Source organism: Panthera uncia, chromosome X (genome assembly GCF_023721935.1).
Source record: "Panthera uncia isolate 11264 chromosome X, Puncia_PCG_1.0, whole genome shotgun sequence".
Classification (NCBI taxonomy): Eukaryota; Metazoa; Chordata; class Mammalia; order Carnivora; family Felidae; genus Panthera; species Panthera uncia.
The window spans coordinates 44,598,618-44,617,505 of record NC_064817.1 but is presented as its reverse complement, the minus strand read 5'-3'; the positions used below and the strand labels follow the sequence as shown (position 1 = coordinate 44,617,505).

The 18,888-nt window shown below is 38.4% G+C and overlaps 1 protein-coding gene and 1 pseudogene across 1 annotated transcript in view; both read left to right on the top strand.

Moving 5' to 3' along the window:
• FAM120C (family with sequence similarity 120C) overlaps positions 1-18,888 on the top strand; it is a 112,415-nt gene that overhangs the window by 79,614 nt on the left and 13,913 nt on the right. The window lies entirely within an intron of this gene.
• Positions 8,231-9,972, top strand: LOC125932167 (beta-galactoside alpha-2,6-sialyltransferase 1-like; annotated as a pseudogene).

The following is an 18,888-nucleotide window of genomic DNA, read 5'->3' as shown; positions in this document are numbered from 1 at the left end:
ATGCTCTGTCTCTCTCTGTCCCAAAAATAAATAAAAAACGTTGAAAAAAAAATTTTTTAAAAAGAAACAAAAGCCAGCTATATGCTGTCTACAGAAAACAAGCTTTAGATTCAAACATACAAAAATAGATGGAAAGTAAAAGGATGGGAAAATATATACATACAAACAACAACCATAAGATTGCTGGAGTGGCTGTAATAACACCAGACAAAATACATATTAAGACAATAAAATGTTATTGGAAAAAGAAGAACATTTTATAATCATAAAATGGTCAGTTCATTAGGGAGCTATAACAATTATAAATATATGCACTTAACAAAAGGGCCCAAAAATATATGAAGTGAGAATTAATAGAAATGAAGGGAAAAACAGACAATTCAACAGTAATAATAAGAGATTTCAATACTCAACCTTCAAAAGAGGATACAACTATACAGAAGATAACAAGGATATACAATATATGATCTTGTATGTATAAAGCCCTAAACACTCCACAATATTGCTATTAGAACTAGTAAATGAATTCAGCAAAGTATCAGGGATACAAAGTCAACACACAAAAATCAGTTGCTTTTCCTTTTTTTAAAATGTTTATTTATTTTGGAGAGTGAGAAAGAGTGACAGAGTGTGAGCAGGAAAGGGGCAGAGAGAGAGGGAGACACAGAATCCAAAGCAGGCTCCAGGCTCAGAACTGTCAGCAGTGGACCATAAGATCATGACCTGACCCAAAGTCGGGCACTTAACTGGCTGAGCCACCCAGGCGTCCCAGTTGCTTTTCTATTACATGAACATTGAACAGTCTGAAAAGGAAATTACAAAACCAATTCCATTTATAATAACATCAAAAAGAAGAAAATACTTAGGGATTAACTTCAACAGGTTGGTGAAAGACTTGTACAATGAATACAAAGTGTTGCTAAAGAAATTGAAGAAGACATAAATAAATGGAAGCACATCTCGTGTACATGGATGGGAAGACTTAATATAGTTAAAATGTCAATACTACCCAAAATTATCTATAGATTGAATGCAATCCCTTCCAAAATTCCAATGACATTTTTGGCAGAAATAGAAAAACCCATCCTAAAATTCATATGGAATCTCGAAGGACCCCAAATAGCCAAAACAATCTTGAAAAAGAAAAAACTGAAGGACTCACACTTCCTAATTTCAAAACTTGCTACAAAACTACAGTAATCAAAACATTATGGTATTGGCATAAAGATAGCTATATAGACCAATGGAATAGAATAGAGAACCCAGAAATAAATTCTCACATATATATGGTCAAATGATTTTTGACAAGGGTGCCAAGATCATTCAATGAGGACAGGACAGACTTTTCAATAAATGGTGCCAGGAAAACTGGATATCCACAAGCAAAAGACTGAAGTTGGACACTCACCTAACACCACATACACGAATTAACTCAAAGTGGATCAAGAACCTAAACATAAGACCTAAAACAATGAAACTCTTAGAAGAAAATAGGACAAAAGCTTCACAACATTGGATTTGGCAAGGATTTCATGGGTAGGACACCAAAGATAAAGAAAACAAAAGAAAATAAATAAATAAATTGGACTTCATGAAAAATTTTTAAATGTATGTGTCAAAATATACTGTTTACATAGTAAAAAGGCAACCCACAGAATGGAAAAAAATATTTGCAAATCATGTATCTGATAAGTGATTAACATCCAGACTATATAGAAAAGTTCTAAAACTCAACAGGAGAAAAACAACTTGATTCCAAAATGGTCAAAGGATTTGAATAGACATTTATTTCCCCAGAGGTGTACAAATGGCAAATAAGTACATGAAAAGATGCTCAACATCAATAATCATTTGGGAAATGTAAAGCAAAACTACAGTAAGATACTAACCCATGCCCATTAGGATAGTTACTGTCAAAAAAAATCCAGAAAATAACAGGTATTGCCAAGGATGTGGAGAAATTGGAATCCTCATGCATTGTTTGTAGGAATATAAAATGGTATAGCCACTTTGGAAAACAATATGACAGTTCCTCAACAAAATAAAAATATAAATGCCATATGATACAGCAATTTCACTTCTGGGTATATACCCAAAAGAATTTAAAGCAGGGACCTCCCTGCTCCCCCATGTTCATAGCATTATTCACAATGCTCAAAGGTGGAAGCAACCCAAGTGTCCATCACCTGATGAATGGATATGCAAATTATGATATATACATACAATGAAATATTACTCAACCTTCAAAAAGAAGGATATCTTGGAATATGCTACCACACAGGTGAACCTTGAGGACATTATGCTAAGTGAAATAAGCCAGTCACAAAAAGATAAATATTGTATGATTCCACTGTATGAGGTACTTAGAGTAGTCAAAATCATAAAGACAAAAAATAAAATGGTAGCTTCCAGGGGTGGGGGGTGGATAATGGGGGAGTTATTGTTTACCAGGTATAGCATTTCAGTTTTACGAGATGAAAAGAGTTATGGGGATGAACGATGGTGATGGTTGTACAACAATTTGAATGTATTTAATACTACCAAACTGTATGCTTACACATGCTTTAGATGGTAACTTTTATGTTATGTGTATTTTACCACAACTTTTGAAAAGTGCAAAGAAAGAACTAATAAATGAGTTCAGCAAAGTCACAGGATATAAGATCAATATAAAAATATTAATTGTATACTAATACACTACTAATCAATATTCAAAATATAAAAGAAAACAACTCCTTTTATAATAACATCAAAAGGAATAAAGTGCTTAGGTATAAATTTAACAAAAGAAGTACAAGAATTATACACTGAAAACTACAGTTAAAGAAGAATTAAATAAGTGGAAAGATATCCCTCATTCACGTTTACGAAGACAAAAGATTCTTAAGATGAAAATACTCCCCAAATTGGTCTACATATTCAACATAATCCAAAATCCCAGATCTCTTCTTTGCAGAAATTAACAAGTTGACACTAAAAAAATGTAAATTCAAGGGACTCACAGTAACCAAAACAATTTTGAAAAAAAGAACAAAGTTGTAGATTCACACTTCCCTATTTCAAAATTTATTACAAAACTATAGTAATCAAGACAGTGGTTTACTGGCATAAGGATAGACATGTAAATTAATGGAGTACAGTTGAATGTCCATAAATAAACTTTTCCACTTGTGGTAGACAAGTGTCTTAACACTTGTTAACAAGTGTTAATTTTGACAACAGTATCAGGACAATTCAATGGGGAGAGATAGGCTTTTCAGCAAAGAGTTCTGTGATACTGGATATCCACATGCAAAATTATGAATTAGGATCTCTACCTCACATCATATATAAAAATTAACTCAAAATGTATTATCACAGACCTAAATATAAGAGCTCAAATTGTAAAACCCTTAAAGATAACAGATATAAATATTCATGACCTCAGGTTAGGCAATGGTTTCTTAGATATGATGCCAAAAGTGTAAGTGCCAAAAAGAAAAAAAAGATTAACTGAACTAGATCAAAACTTCAAGCTAGTGTTCTGGAGACAATGCTGTGAAGAAAGTGAAAATACCATCCACAGAATATTTGCAAATCATATATCCAATAAGGATATAGTATCCAGAATATATAAAGAATTCTTACAACTAAACAATAAAAGAAAAATACTTTAATTTTTTAAATGAGCAAAAGATTTGAACAGACATTTCTCCAAAGAAGATATGCAATTAAACAGAAAGCACATAAAAGATGCCCAACATCACGGATCATTAGGAAAATGCAAATCAAAAATACAGTGACATGGATGGAGCTAGAGAGCATAATGCCAAACAAAAGAAGTCCATCAGAGAAAGACAAATACCATGTGATTTCACTCATGTAGAATTTGAGAAACAAATAAAAAGAAACATACCCCCAAACACACTCTTAGCTATAGAAAACAGATGGTTACCAGAGGGGAGGTGGGGGGGGGGGGGTGAAATAGGTGAAGGGGATTAAGAGTACACTTATCTTGGGGGGCCTGGGTGGCGCAGTCGGTTAAGCGTCCGACTTCAGCCAGGTCACGATCTCGCGGTCTGTGAGTTCGAGCCCCGCGTCAGGCTCTGGGCTGATGGCTCGGAGCCTGGAGCCTGTTTCCGATTCTGTGTCTCCCTCTCTCTCTGCCCCTCCCCTGTTCATGCTCTGTCTTTCTCTGTCCCAAAAAAAAAAAAAAAAAAAACGTTGAAAAAAAAGTTGAAAAAAAAAAAAAAGAGTACACTTATCTTGATGAGCAGTGATAGCAAATAGTAAATAGAATTGTTAAATCACTATATTGTACACCTAAAACTAACTTCTTTTTGTAATTTTTTTTATGTTTACTTATTTTTGAGAGAGAGGGAGACAGAGAATACAAAGCAGGCTTCAGGCTCTGAGCTGTCATCACAGAGCCCAATGTGGGGCTGTAACCCACGAACTATGAGATCACCACCTGAGCCAAAGTCTGACACTTAACTGACTGAGCCACCCAGGTGCCACCACCTGAAACATAATTTAACACTGTATATTAACTACGCTGGAATTAAAATTTAGAGCAATACATAAATATATATCATAAAAAAATTAAAAAATGAAAGATGTCCTTCAGATTGAAAGGAAATGACACCAAATAGATAAATTAATGACCACCTGTAAAGGTAATTACATAGGTAATATAAAAAGTGGCATAAGTATATTTTTTCTCATTTCTTCCTTTAACTGATTTATTTTTTTTAAGATTTTATTTTTAAGTAATTGCTGTACCCAACATGGGGCTTGAACTCACAACCCCAAGATTAAGAATCACATGTTCCATGGACTGAGCCAGCTAGGCACCCCTCACTTAACTGATTTAAAAGACCACTGCATATGGGGCGCCTGGGTGGCTCAGTCGGTTGAGCGTCCGACTTCAACTCAGGTCATGATCTCGCGGTCTGTGAGTTCGAGCCCCACGTTGGGCCCTGTGCTGACAGCTCAGAGCCTGGAGCCTGTTTCAGATTCTGTGTCTCCCTCTCTCTCTGACCCTCCCCTGCTCATGCTCTGTCTATCTCTGTCTCAAAAATAAATAAAAACACTTAAAAATTTAAAAAAATAAAAAATAAAAAAAAAAAATAAAAGACCACTGCATAAAGCAAAAATTATGAAATTGTGTGTTGGTGTTAGAATGAAGGTATAATATATGTGACAATGCTACAATGGAGGGAGGAAAGAAGAGAAATATATTGGAGCAATCTCTCTATATTCTACTGGAATTATTTAGTATTAATTTGAAGTAGTGTGTCGATTAAGATATACATTGCAATCCACAGAGCAACCACTATGAAAATTACCAAAACTATAGTTAAAAAAATTAAAATGCTACATTGGAGAACATCTGTTTAACACAATAGAAGAGTAAAAGAGGAAAAAGCAAAAAATAAAAAAGGTATGAAACATCTAAACATAACTACATCAAATGTAAATGAATTGAACAATCAAAAGGCAGAGATTGTCAGATTGGGTAAAAAGCATGAATTGTGTACCAGAGATATGCTTTAGATTCAAAGACTCAAATAGATCCAAAAGAAAAGAATAGAAAAAATCTACAATGCAAACAGTAGCCATATGAGAATTGTAATGGCTATAATAATATCAGACAAAATAGACTTTAAGACAAGTAATGTTATTAGATAAAAAAGAATGTTTTGTAGTGTTAAAAGGGTCAATTCATTGTGAAGATATGCCAATTATAGACATATGTACTCCTAACAATGCCCTAACAAATTATAAACATATGTACTCCTAACAAAGTGCATGAAGCATAAAACAATAAAACTTAAGAACAAAATATACTTCAACAGTAACAGTTGAAGTATTCAATACCCTACTCTCAATAATGGCCAGAACAGCTAGACAGAAAATCAGCAAAAATATGGAAGACTTGAGCAACACTGTCAACCAATTTGACCTGACCTGATAAAAATGATGAATTTAGATCCTTTATACACAAAAATTGCTCAAAATGGATAATAGATAAAAATGTAATGTTTAAAATTATAAAACTTACAAAAGGAAACATGAGAAAATTTTTATGAATTGGGGTTAGGTGAAGATTTTATAGATACAACAGCTAAAGCACAATGCACTTAAAAAAATGGATTTCATCAAAATACCAAATTTGCACTTCAAAAGCCACCATTAAGAAACTGAAAGACAAGCCACAGGAAATATTTACAAATCATATATCTGATAAAGGACTTGTATCCAGAATATATAAAGAACTCTTGCAACTTGTAACAAAACCAACAACCAATTTAAAAATGAGTGAAAGAGGGACACCTGGCTGGTTCATTTGGTAGAACATCCAACTCTTTTTTTTTTTTTTAATATTTATTTATTTTGAGAGAGAGAGCGAGTAGGGGAGGGGCAGGGAGAGAGGGAGAGAGATCATCTCAAGCAGGCCCTGTGCTGTCAGCACAGAGCCCAATGAGAGGCTTGATCCCATGAACCATGAGGTCACAACCCCAGCCGAGATCAAGAGCCAGATGTTCAACTGACTGAGCCACCCAGGTGTCCCAAACATGCAACTCTTGATCTCAGGGTCGTGAGTTCAAGCCCCACATTGGGTGTGGAACCTACTTAAAAAAAATCACTCTCTAAAAATGACTAAAAGATGTGAATAGACATTTTGCCATAGAAGATATAAGATTGGAACATAAGCACATGAAAAGATTCTCAAGTTGAGTAATCATTAGGGAAATGCAAATTTAAACCACGATAAAATATGACTCCACTCAGAATGATTGAAAAAAGATAGACAATAACATATGTAGGTCAAGCTGTGGAGAAATTGGAATTCCCTCCTAAATTGCTGGTGGGAACTAAAATGGTTAGTTACTTTGGAGATTAGTTTGGCATTTTCTTAAAAGGTTAAACATAAATGTATCATTAAGACTCATTTATTTCACTGCTACATACCTAACCAAAAGCATCAAAAACATATATCCACACAAAGACTTGGACAGGAATGTTCATAGAAGCATTATTCATAATAGTTAAAAAGTGGAAATAACTCAAATATCTGTCAACTGGTAGATGGATAAACTAGAGGTATATCCATCAGTGAAATATCACTCAGGAGTAAAATCCAACAAATTACTGATACATGCCAGAGCATGTAAAATCATTATGCTAAATGGTAGTGAAAGAAATCAAAGAAGGAAAGTTCATGGACTGGAAGACTTACCATAGTAAAGCTGTCATTTCTCCTCACATTGACCTATAGGTTTAATGTAATTTCTGTAGGAAGAAAGATTTTTTTTAATGCAAGATTTTTTTTGTGGACATAGATGAACTTATTCTAAAATTTATATTGAAAGGCACAGGTCTTACAGTAGCTAAAACAATCTTGATAAAGAAGAAAAAAGTGTAGGAATCACTCTACCCAATATTGAGGCATAGTATATAGCTAAAGTAATCAAGACAGTGGCGGTATTTGCTAAGGTATAAACACATTGGTTAATGGAAGAAAATAAAGAACCCAGAAACAGAGCCACACAAATATAGTCAACTGGTTGTTGACAGAGGAGCAGAAACAATTCAGTTGACAAAGGATAGCCTTTCAACAAATGGTAGTGGAGCAATGGGACACCCGTAAGCCAAAAACAAAACAAAAACAAAACCTCCTTGATCTAAACCTCACACCTTATACAAAAATTAACTCAAAATAGATCATAGACTTAAAATATAAACATAAAATTATATAAGTTTTAGAAAAAATACAAAGTCTTCAGGAACTAGAGTTAGGCAGACTTTTTAGACTTATAACCAAAAGCACAGTTCATAGAAGGAAAAATTAATCAATTGGACCTCCTTAGAACTAAAAACTTTTGCCAGTTGAGGCTCTCTTCTTCCCTCCTTCACCGTCCCATCCACCCCTCAGCCCCAATCCCCCACTCCTCCCCAATAGACCCTCCTGCCAGGACTCAGTGCCCAATAGACCCTCCTGCCAGGACTCAGTGCCTGGCACCAGGCTTCCAGTTGCTAGGCTCCCCTGTGGCCACAGGGCATGGAGTTGGCCAGCACCTGCGGGAGGGGAGTTGTGAGATAGGGCCGGCTCAGGAAGCCACCTGGTGCTAATAACAGGGAGCAGCTGCAGCCTGGGTGGTCGAGCGCTCAGCAAGCGGGGTAGAGCCGATTGTACAGCGTTCCACAATGAGCAGCCCAGGGAGAAACAGTAAAGTCATGGAGCCTAGCTGAAATGAACTGGCCTCCTTGAGCATGCCCAAGCCCTGGTGCCAGTCCTGTGTCCCAGCACTGAGGGCTTCCTCATCCATGAAGGCTTTGATCCCAGGCTGGATGTAGGCCCCCTACTCCTGGGCTATGGAGCACCTTCTTTGTAAGAAGACAATGTTTGCTTATTTGGCACATGAAGCTGAGCTACAGGCACTGACCTTGACCCTGGAAACTTCAAGATATTTTTTGATCATCTGAGAAAAATGAGCCTTGGCCTCCAGGCCCGATAAGGCAAACATTCCTCCTATGTAGAATAGTGCTGGTTCCTGAGGACTTGAATGCCTGCAACCCCAGGGGGATTAGCGAAAAGCAGTCTTGTTTTCTTGCTCAGAACAGAGTGGCTGCCTTGAACACCTCTCATTATGATTCACGCCAACTTGAAGAAATAGTTCAGCTGCTGTGTGCTGGCCTTTCTCCTATTTGTGGTCATCTGTGTGTGGCAGGAGAAGAAAGAGAGTAACTATGATTCCCTTAAATTGCAAACCAAAGGATTCCAGATGTTGAGAAGTCTGGAGAAACAGTCTGTGACTTCAAGCAGCAACCAGGCTGTCAGCAGTCCCCAGGACCCAGCTAAGGCCAAGCCAGAGGCCTCCTTCCAAGTGTGGAACAAGAACAGCTCTTCCAAAAACCTTATCACCAGGCTTCAGAAAATCTGGAGAAATTATCTGAACCTTAAGAAGTACAAAGTATCTTATAAGAGGCCAAGGCCGGGGGCCAAGTTCAGTGCAGAGGCCCTGCGCTGCCACCTCTGGGACCATGTGAATGTATCCATAGTAGAGGCCACAGATTTTCCCTTTAGCCTCTCCAAATGGGAGGGTTTTCTGCCCAAGGAGAACATTGGAACCAAGGCTGGGCTGTGGGGCAGGTATGCAGTTATCTCATCAGCAGGATCTCTGAAGTCCTCCCAGATGGGCCAAGAAATAGAGATCATGATGCAGTCCTGGGGTTTAGTGGGGTGCCCACAGCCTATTTCCAAGAAGATGTGGGCACGAAAACCACAATTTGCCTGACGAACTCTCAGTTGGTCACCACTGAAGGGCACTTCCTCACAGAGAGTTTATACAGTGAGGGAATCCGAATTGTGTGAGACCCGTCTGTTTACCATTCAGATATACCACAGTGGTACCAGAGCCCTAACTACAGCTTCTTTGGGAACTGTAAGAGCTGTTGGCAAGCTGCATCCTGATCAGCCCTTTTACATCCTCTAGCCTGAGATGCTTTGGGAGCTGTGGGACGTCATTCAGAAGTCTCCCCAGCAGAGATTCAGCCAAATCCCCCATCCTCTGGGATGCTTGGCATCATCATCATCATCATGATATTGTGTGACCAGGTGGTTATTTACGAGTTCTTCCCATCCAAGCACAGACCGACCTGTGCTACTACTACCAGAAGTTTTTTGGCAGCATCTGCACAATGAGCACCTACCACCTGCTCCTCTTTGAGAAGAATTTGGTGAAGTACCTCAACCACGGCACAGACGAGGACATTAACCTGCTTGGGAAAGCTACAGTGCCTGGCTTCTGGACAATTTGCTACTGAGCATTAGCTCCCTGGTCAGGTCCCCTTGCTCTTCTCCACCAAGCCTGGGCAGACCACATTCCTGAATGATCCCAGCCTGCACTATGGGCCTTCTGTCAGCAAAAGCCCCAGGAAGCAGGAGCCCAATGGCAAGAAGCCAGGTCCAGCCTGCCATGTAGCTGCAGAGGCGTGTGAGCCCAAATCCTCCTACCACACACATGTACACATACCTAGCATTCTTTTCCACACACTGGTGAATGCAAGATCCACCTTTCCCACCAGGGCATCCCAATAGCACTGGAATGGTGCTATTCTCACAAACAAGCTCTCTCTATTGCTTGAAATCTGTAACTAGACATTGATTTCATGTGTTAGAGAAATTCTCCCAAATTATGATTGTGCCCTGGTATAGGGTGGCTCTGGGGGGCCAGCAAGTGGCCTGGGACATAGGAAACATGCTCGATTCCTCCAGAACAAAGTTGCCCCCAAGGTCCATGTCCCTGGGAGAGGTGGTGTGCCTATCACTCTAGCAGGTTTGGTGTGTTCTTACTTAGCCTGGGTGCTTATGGGCAAAGGATGTTGATGAACCCACAGCCATTTCCATATAGAGATTAGAAGGACACAAAGGCCCAGTCTCAATCCTCCAGTTCCTCACAGTTCAGTGGGAGAGAGACAGGGGGATTCGGTCTGCTCAGTGTATGGGGGATGTATGGAAAGGCTGACTTGCCATTCTATCTGCCTGCACACTTGGGAGGGGCCACATACTTGCTGTGTCTGTGGGTCGGAGAGGGCATCACAGAGCTGGGGCTGTGGAGGAGATTTTAGAGGAAGAGGAGAAACATGTCAGGCAGATTTTGAGTCACTTGAATTATGTTTTTCTTTCTGCCTTTATTGCCTGTATTTATTCTCTAAGGTCTGCCTGAACTTAAAGGCTCAGATTATTTTTTGAGGAAACCACTACCCCTGTATGAGGCAGCAAGTGCAGCCCCATGGCAGACACTAGGCAAGCCAGATGCCAAAAGCCTGATTTGTCCAGGCTCAGCCTAGCCTGACCCTACCTTGCATCTGGGTTTGCACACCATGTCCACTGCTTCCTTGTTAATGCCCATCCCACCCCCTCCTGACTGCCATCTTGTTTTTCCCCTTTAAAGTAGTAGTTTTTTTCCCCTTTCTCTAATTACTTTCAGGTGTTTTCTACTTTAAAAGTATCCTGACCCGACGGTTTCTTTGACCTTCATGGGCCTGTTGTGGAATGTCCCTCTGGAGTGGGGATGTGGTTCCTCAGAATTTAAAATCACTCTCAGAAGTCAGACCCTTAGAGATCATAACTATTTATCAGACCACCATGCCCTGCACCCCTCCAGCAAGGGAGCAACGTCAGTCTCCAGACAATTCTTACTACCATGGTCTGCAAACATGCTTCCAGGTAGTTTTGCTACCCCCTCCCTGAGTGGAGCACCACATTGGACTGGTCTGGCCCCCAGTGCAAAGAAGATAAAGGACTCACTCGTGGTCACAAAGTAATGCTGTAGATAATGGAGTACTACGTGGCAATGAGAAAGAAAGAAATACGGCCCTTTGTAGCAACGTGGATGGAACTGGAGAGTGTGATGCTAAGTGAAATAAGCCATACAGAGAAAGACAGATACCATATGTTTTCACTATTATGTGGATCCTGAGAAACTTAACAGGAACCCATGGGGGAGGGAAAGGAAAAAAAAAGAGGTTAGAGTGGGAGAGAGCCAAAGCATAAGAGACTCTTAAAAACTGAGAACAAACTGAGGGTTGATGGAGGGTGGGAGGGTGGGGAGGGTAGGTGATAGGCATTGAGGAGGGCATCTTTTGGGATGAGCACTGAGTGTTGTATGGAAACCAATTTGACAATAAATTTCATATATTATAAAATAAAATAAGATAAAATAAAATAAAATAAAATAAAATAAAATAAAATAAAATAAAATAAAAAACAAAGTAGTGCTGTAGAGCCAGGGCTCCTAGACCCAGGATTCTGGACTCCTGGCCTCATGTGCTTAAAGGCCTCTTAAACGTGAGCTCTAGACCAGCCATCTGGGAGCTGGAGTGCTCACTTGCTGCCAAATCCTTGGCTTATATAAGCAGTAGAAAGAGCTCTGAAGGGAGAAGCCCTGGGTTTTCAAATCGATGATCCCCTGTTTACTAGCTGTGGCACCATGGGCATATTCTCCTGAGACTGTTTCCACATCTGTAAAACAGAGGTGATGAGCCTACCTCAGGACTATTGTGAGGGTTACATGAAACAGCTTTCCTGGTTCCATACTTGGCACATAGCAGGTGCTCTGTACATTGTGGTTTCCTTCCTTCCTTCCTTCCTTCCTTCCTTCCTCCCTCCCTCCCTCCCTCCCTCCCTCCACTAAGTATCTGCTCTGTGCTCATACCTGGGGAGGAAATTGCTTTGAGGGAGGCCAGAGAGGGGGTCCTGTCCTCAAGAAATTAACTATCCTATTGGGAGACAACAACTCCCCTGCCTGGAACACCCGGGAAAACATCTGAGGTAGTAGAGGGTGAAGAACATGCCTCTCCTCTACCTCCTCCCTGCATGCAGCTCCGGCCTGATTCTGCTTGGGAACTGGTGGAGCACTTGGGCCACTTACTGCTATGTGGAGCGAATCTTTTCCACCTCTCTGGGACCATGAATTCCTGGCTTGCTTTTTATAAAAAGTAATCTCTACACCCAATATGGGGCTTAAACTCACAACCCTGAGATCAAGAGTTGCGTGCTCTACTGACTGAGCCAGCCAGGCACCTCTCTGGCTTGTTTTATGCTCTGATTGATGCACTCACTGCAATCTTTGAATCACAAACAGTGAGTGAGAGGAAGGTGGTATTCCATCAGCAAAAGATAGGCATTCGTGTGGACACTGAGATGCTAGCTTTTAATTATTATTAATATAAGGGATCAGATTAAGTGTGATTCTAGGTCTACAGAACTTTTAATTCCATGTTCTCTCTATACGGAAACTAATAAATTGCAAATACGATAGGGGTATTATTGTTGGTCTGGTGAGACGTTTAATATTTGTGACAGATAACTTAAAAATGATGACTGAGTGCTACAGGAAAGTCCCTGTCCATAAGGGATTCTGTCTTCATTGGTAGCCATCTATGCATCCTATATCATGAGGTTCCCCAATCCTTCCACCGATCACATAAGCTATTCACATTGGTTTGGAGACCTCAATCTCAGAAGCTTCTGAAACATGCCTAATCTAATTCTGAATTACCCAAAGATTATGTAAAATTTTTCAATAAATGGCATTTAAAAAAAATACTTTTACCAGTTGAAAGAAAGCCCATGTGAAGAGGATGAAATTAGAATGTGGGCAAAATACATGAATAGACATTTCTCCAAAGAGGATATACCATAGCAAATAAAATAAACACATGAAAATATGTTCAGTATCATTAGCTATTAGGGAAATGCAAATTAAAACCACAGTGAGATATCATTACACAGCTATCAGAATGGCTAATATAAGAAGTAATGATAATACCACATGCTGGGGGTATGTGGAGAAACTGGATCATTCAAATGGTGGTTTTGGAAATGTAAAATGCTACATCCACTTTGGAAAACAATTTGTCAGTTTTTTTTTAAGAAGGTCCAATGCAGGGCTTGAACTCAAAACCCTGAGATCAAGACCTGAGCTGAGATCAAGAGTCAGATGCTTAATTGACTGAGCTGCCCAGACATCCCCAATTCATCAGTTTCTTTAAAAATAACTATACAACCCAGAAATTGCACTCTTGGGCATTTATCGCAAAGAAATGAAATTTTATGTACCCACAGAAACCTGTACATTAATGTTTATAGCACCTTTATTCTTAATACTCCCAAATTAGAAACAACCCCGATGTCTTTCAACAGATGAATTGTTCAAGTATTGCACATACATACCATGGAATTCTACTGACCAATAAAAAGCAACAAACTTTAGATAACACACAATAAGTTGGATGAATCTTAAGGGAATTATGCTAAGTTAAAAAAGCCAGTCCCAAAATATTACATACTATGTGACATTGTGGAAATGACAGAATTATGGAAATGGAGAACAGATTAGTGACTTCCAGGAGTTAGGAACATGGAGTGGGGAAGAGGGTGGGTGTGGTTATAAAAGACAATATGAGGGATCCTTGTGGTGATGGAACTGTTTTTTATCTTGACTGGGTCAGTGTCAGTATCCTGGCTGTGATGTTGTATTATATTTTGCAAGGTAATACCATTAGGAAAACTAGGTAAAGTGTTCGAGGGATCCCTCTGTTTTACTCCTTACAACTGCATGTGAATCTACAACAATATCAATCTTAAAAGTTGAATTAAAATAAAAACTATGCTAAGGAAAGAAGCAAATTACAAAAGACCACGAAATTCCATTTATATGAAATGTCTAGCAAGGCAAATCTATGGAGATAGAAGTAGATAAGTGGTTGCCTTCAGGGTGGGAATGAGGAGTGACTGCATGTGAGCACAAGGGATCTTTCTGGGGCAATGAAAATATTCTAAAACTCAATTGTGATGATAGTTGCACAACTCTGTAAATGTACTAAATATTAAATTCTATACTTAACAATGGATGAATTTTATGGTATGTAAATTATACCTCAACAAAAAAAATAGAGTAAGTTTCTGTATATGTAAAATTTTTGCAAAATAAAGTATTTATTTTAAAAATTGAGTAATGTTGGGGCGCCTGGGTGGCTCGGTTGTTTAAGGATCCGACTTCAGCTCAGGTCATGATCTCACAGTTTGTGAGTTCAAGCCCCGTGTTGGGCTCTGTGCTGACAGCTCAGAGCCTGGAGCTTGCTTCAGATTCTGTGTCTCCCTCTCTTTCTGCCCCATCCCCTGCTCACACTCTGTCTCTCAAAAATAAATAAACATTAAAAAATTGAGTAGTGTTGGAGCACCTGGGTGGATCAGTCAGTTAAGCGTCCAACTTCAGCTCAGGTCATGATCTCACAGTTCATGAGTTCTGTGCTGACAACTCAGAGCCTGGAGCCTGCTGCAGATTCTCTCTCTCTCTCTCTCTCTCTCTCTCTCTCTCTAATAAAGATTAAAACATAGCTTTGTATGATGGCAGATGTTAGCTACAATTGTGAGCAGAACGTAATGTATAAACTTAAGTCACTGAGTTGTATACCTGAAACTAATGTAACATTGTGTCAACTATACTCAAATGAAAAAAAAAATTTTAAGAAAATGAAACAAAAATGTGTTTGAAAAGTATTTAATGAATGAGGCATTCTCATAGTATAATGAGTGAAAAAAGTATATATAATATATTTATAATATATAAAAGTATATATATTATATAAAATATACAATTCGTGATATTACTAGATATATCATTAGATGTATATACTAATACATTATACTGTACTATACTATTATTAGGTATATTATTAGATATATACATTATATACAATATATAATATATATATAATGTAATAGAGAAAATTGAGATTTGAGAGGTTAGGAAGAAAAAAGCCAAAATCATAACAAACATAACAGTGGTAATATCTGAATGGTAAGAGTACAAATCACTTCAGCTTTTATCTTTTGTTTTCTTTATACTTTTCTGTTGCATTTTTTACATTTTCTTAATGATAATGAACTTTAGCTTTTGAAGTAAGAATGAAATCATAAATTTTATTTTAAAATTAAAAGAAGTGGATAAAAGCAGAGACTACCATATTTTAAAACATATTTAAGTTAGAGTGGGAGAGAGCCAAAGCATAAGAGACTCTTAAAAACTGAGAACAAACTGAGGGTTGATGGGGGGTGGGAGGGAGGGCAGGGTGGGTGATGGGTATTGAAGAGGGCATCTTTTGGGATGAGCACTGGGCGTTGTATGGAAACCAATTTGACAATAAATTTCATATATTAAAAAAAAGAAAATTAAACTCAACCAAAAAAAAAACATATTTAAAACGTAGGCTAGCATTGTACTGGCATGAGAAATAAATACAGAATAAATAAGTAGAAAACAGATCTTTGTACATATGAGAATTTAATATATGATATGGGGGCTTCACCAAATAGTAAAGGAAGAATTTGACCATAATTGTCTCAGTTACAATGGTAACCAAGAGTGCTACTATGACAGGCACTAGGTTAGGTGGTTTTACATGCATTTTCTCTTTTACCTATTATAACCTTTTGAGATGTAGGTAAAATTAGCCCCATTTTAGAGTTGAGGGAGGGAACTAAAGCCCCTAGACACTAAAGTGTTTGCCCAGAGTCACATAGAAAAATAGTAGAGGGGCACCTGGGTGGCTCAGTCTGTTGAGTGTCCAACTCTTGGTTTCAGCTCAGGTCATGATCTCATGGTTCACGAGATCGAGCCTCACATCGGGCTCTACACTGGCCATGGGAAGTCTACTTGGAATTCTCTATCTCCCTCTCTTTGCCCCTTCCCCATTCATTCTCTCTCTCTCTCTTTCTCTCAATAAATACGTAAACGTTAAAAAAAAAAAAAAAAAGAAAAGAAGTAGTAGGACCTAGATTGGAACACAGTATGTCAGGCTCCCAAGTCTGTATTCTTTGCTACCATGTTCTATGTATATAAAGTTTATGTCAGGGTGTCTAGAATACAAGAGGCATTTAGTAAATGTTGTTCCTATGAGTAACTTATAGTTTGCTGCATATACTGTAATATATATACACATATATATGTATATATATATATATATACACACTATATATATGTGTATATATATGTATATATATATAATGCTTGTGTGTAGTATATATAGTAATGTAAATACTACTAATAGTAATAAAGCTGTCTTGTAATTGAGATTGAGGAACTTCCATGGGAAATTCGTACTCCTGTGGTTGTACAAAATTAATCCCCAATGGAATCATATAATTTAAAAAATAACACATGATGAGCATTACTAAATATTGGTTGATTTAATAATTACTATTTCCTGCTATCTCATTAATGAGCCTCTGACTCTTTGGACACTGTCCTCTCTTTCATGTAATTCATTCGAGGCTGGTTGAATAGCAGTGTTGGCCAAAAGATGGAGCTAGCATTTCCTTTGGAATATCCTGCCATAGCCTCATTTGTTCAGCAAACATTTTTTGAGCATCCATTCTGCCATGCACCACACTAAGGTTAGAGAAACATGAAAAATTGCAAGTTAACATTAATGAGTATAATCCAAACCAACCAAAAATCTCACATCCCTAGGAAATTAAATGTTCTCCCCTCTGTGAGGCCTTCTCTGAGTCTCCCAGGTGAATTTAGTCACTGTTTCCTTAGAGCACCCAAAACAACCTGTTCAACTTGTAAAGTCACATCCTTCTCATTTTATTAGTCTTTCAGTGATCCTGCCTGTCTCCCACACTTGACTCCTTTAGGAGCTCCTTTAAGTCAGTTTTTCTTTCTAGTAATCAGGATGTGACTGGTACAATTCAGCTTTGGAGGATTTTTGTTGAGTTTTTTTCTTGGTTTGGGGGATTTTTTCCATGACCTGGTTGATGCATTCAGTCAGTCCCCTAATAAATATTTACTGATATGTACTCTAGGCCATGTACTATGCTAGATAGTTTATAATAAATATTAATAAGAAACAAGACAATAGATGAGGCCAAACAAGGTCCTAGATCTCATTGGAACTCACATGAGTTCTTGAATATGTTTTCAGTCAAGCATTTGAACCTTATTTATTGTATTTTTCAAATCTTCTGTGATTTTAAATGTATCTAAGGCACATTTTACATGTCATAGCTTAATGGTAGTATGCTAAATTCTTCTACTATAATTGCATTTCAGTTCATTTTTGTCTACTTTTGCTTCATATTTTGCCAACAAAATAAGATGGAAAGATTAAAAATAAAAGAATGGGCAAAGGTAAATCAATCAAGGAAGTATAAATCACAAGAAAGAAGCATTATTAATAAATAATATAGTCCCCAAGGCAAAAAAACATTGAGGGTAAAGGAAAATATTTTATATTGATAGAAGATATAAACTCTGAATTGTGCACTATATAATACAGCATCAAAAAGTATAAAATAGATTATAAAGTATGAATAAATTTTCCACATGGAGAATGTGTGGGCAGGGAGGAGGGTATAAACTGTTCTTTCTGTGTGGCCCAGAAAGATACCTCCTGGAAAGGTCAGTCATTTAGAACTTTGTTTGTTTGTTTGTTTTAAGTGTTTTTTTTTTGTTTTGTTTTTGGGTTTTTTTTTTTTTGAGGGAGAGAGTGCACACGCACACAAAGGCGAATGGGGGGGTGGTCGGTGCAGGACAGATGATCTGAAGCGGGCTCTGCCCACAGACAGCAGAGAGCCCAATGTGGGGCTTGAACTCATGAACCTGAGATCACGACCTGAGCCACCCAGGCGCCCCTAGAACTTAGTTTGTAAAGAAGCAACAGGGCTTGTTGGCATGTTCTGCAGGCCCAGAAACATCCTGGAGTTGAGAGAAATGACAGCTGGGCTTGAAGAAAGAGTAATGGCAGTAGGGCTGCCTGTGCTGTTGTGATCTTTCCAGGTGAGGAAACAGCAGATTAGAGATTCAAAGCCAGGTTCTTTCCAGGGCATCATACAGCCTCCTGGTAGTAGCAACTGGATCACAGTCCCCACAGATTCATTCCACGTGCCACTCAGAAAAGACCATCCCTTGCTTTAAGGGCCAGCTTTCTGAAGTCTCACACAGCTCCAATAATTATGAATGATCATTGTCTTGTGGGTCTTTCAGGGAGCTAAGGACATAGACTTTGTACTGATGTATTTTTTTCATCTTTCTTCCTCTTTCTGCATCTTGGTGCCTAGAATGGTAAGACATATTCAGTTCATGAAATTCAACTCAAATACTCATCAATGAGTACTTATTTATTTTAATTAATGGATTTCTTATCTTGAGGAATGGCCCTATCATCTAGCCATCTGCTCAAGTCAGAATTCTAGGAATCTTAGACTCTTCCTTTTTCTTTACCCCCTTCCCATAACATGCATGACCAAATCCTATGGATATATCTACTCAGTAGCTCTTGTCTTTGTCCCCTGGCCCTCTCCAACCCCTGAGCCAGTGCCTTTGTTCATAC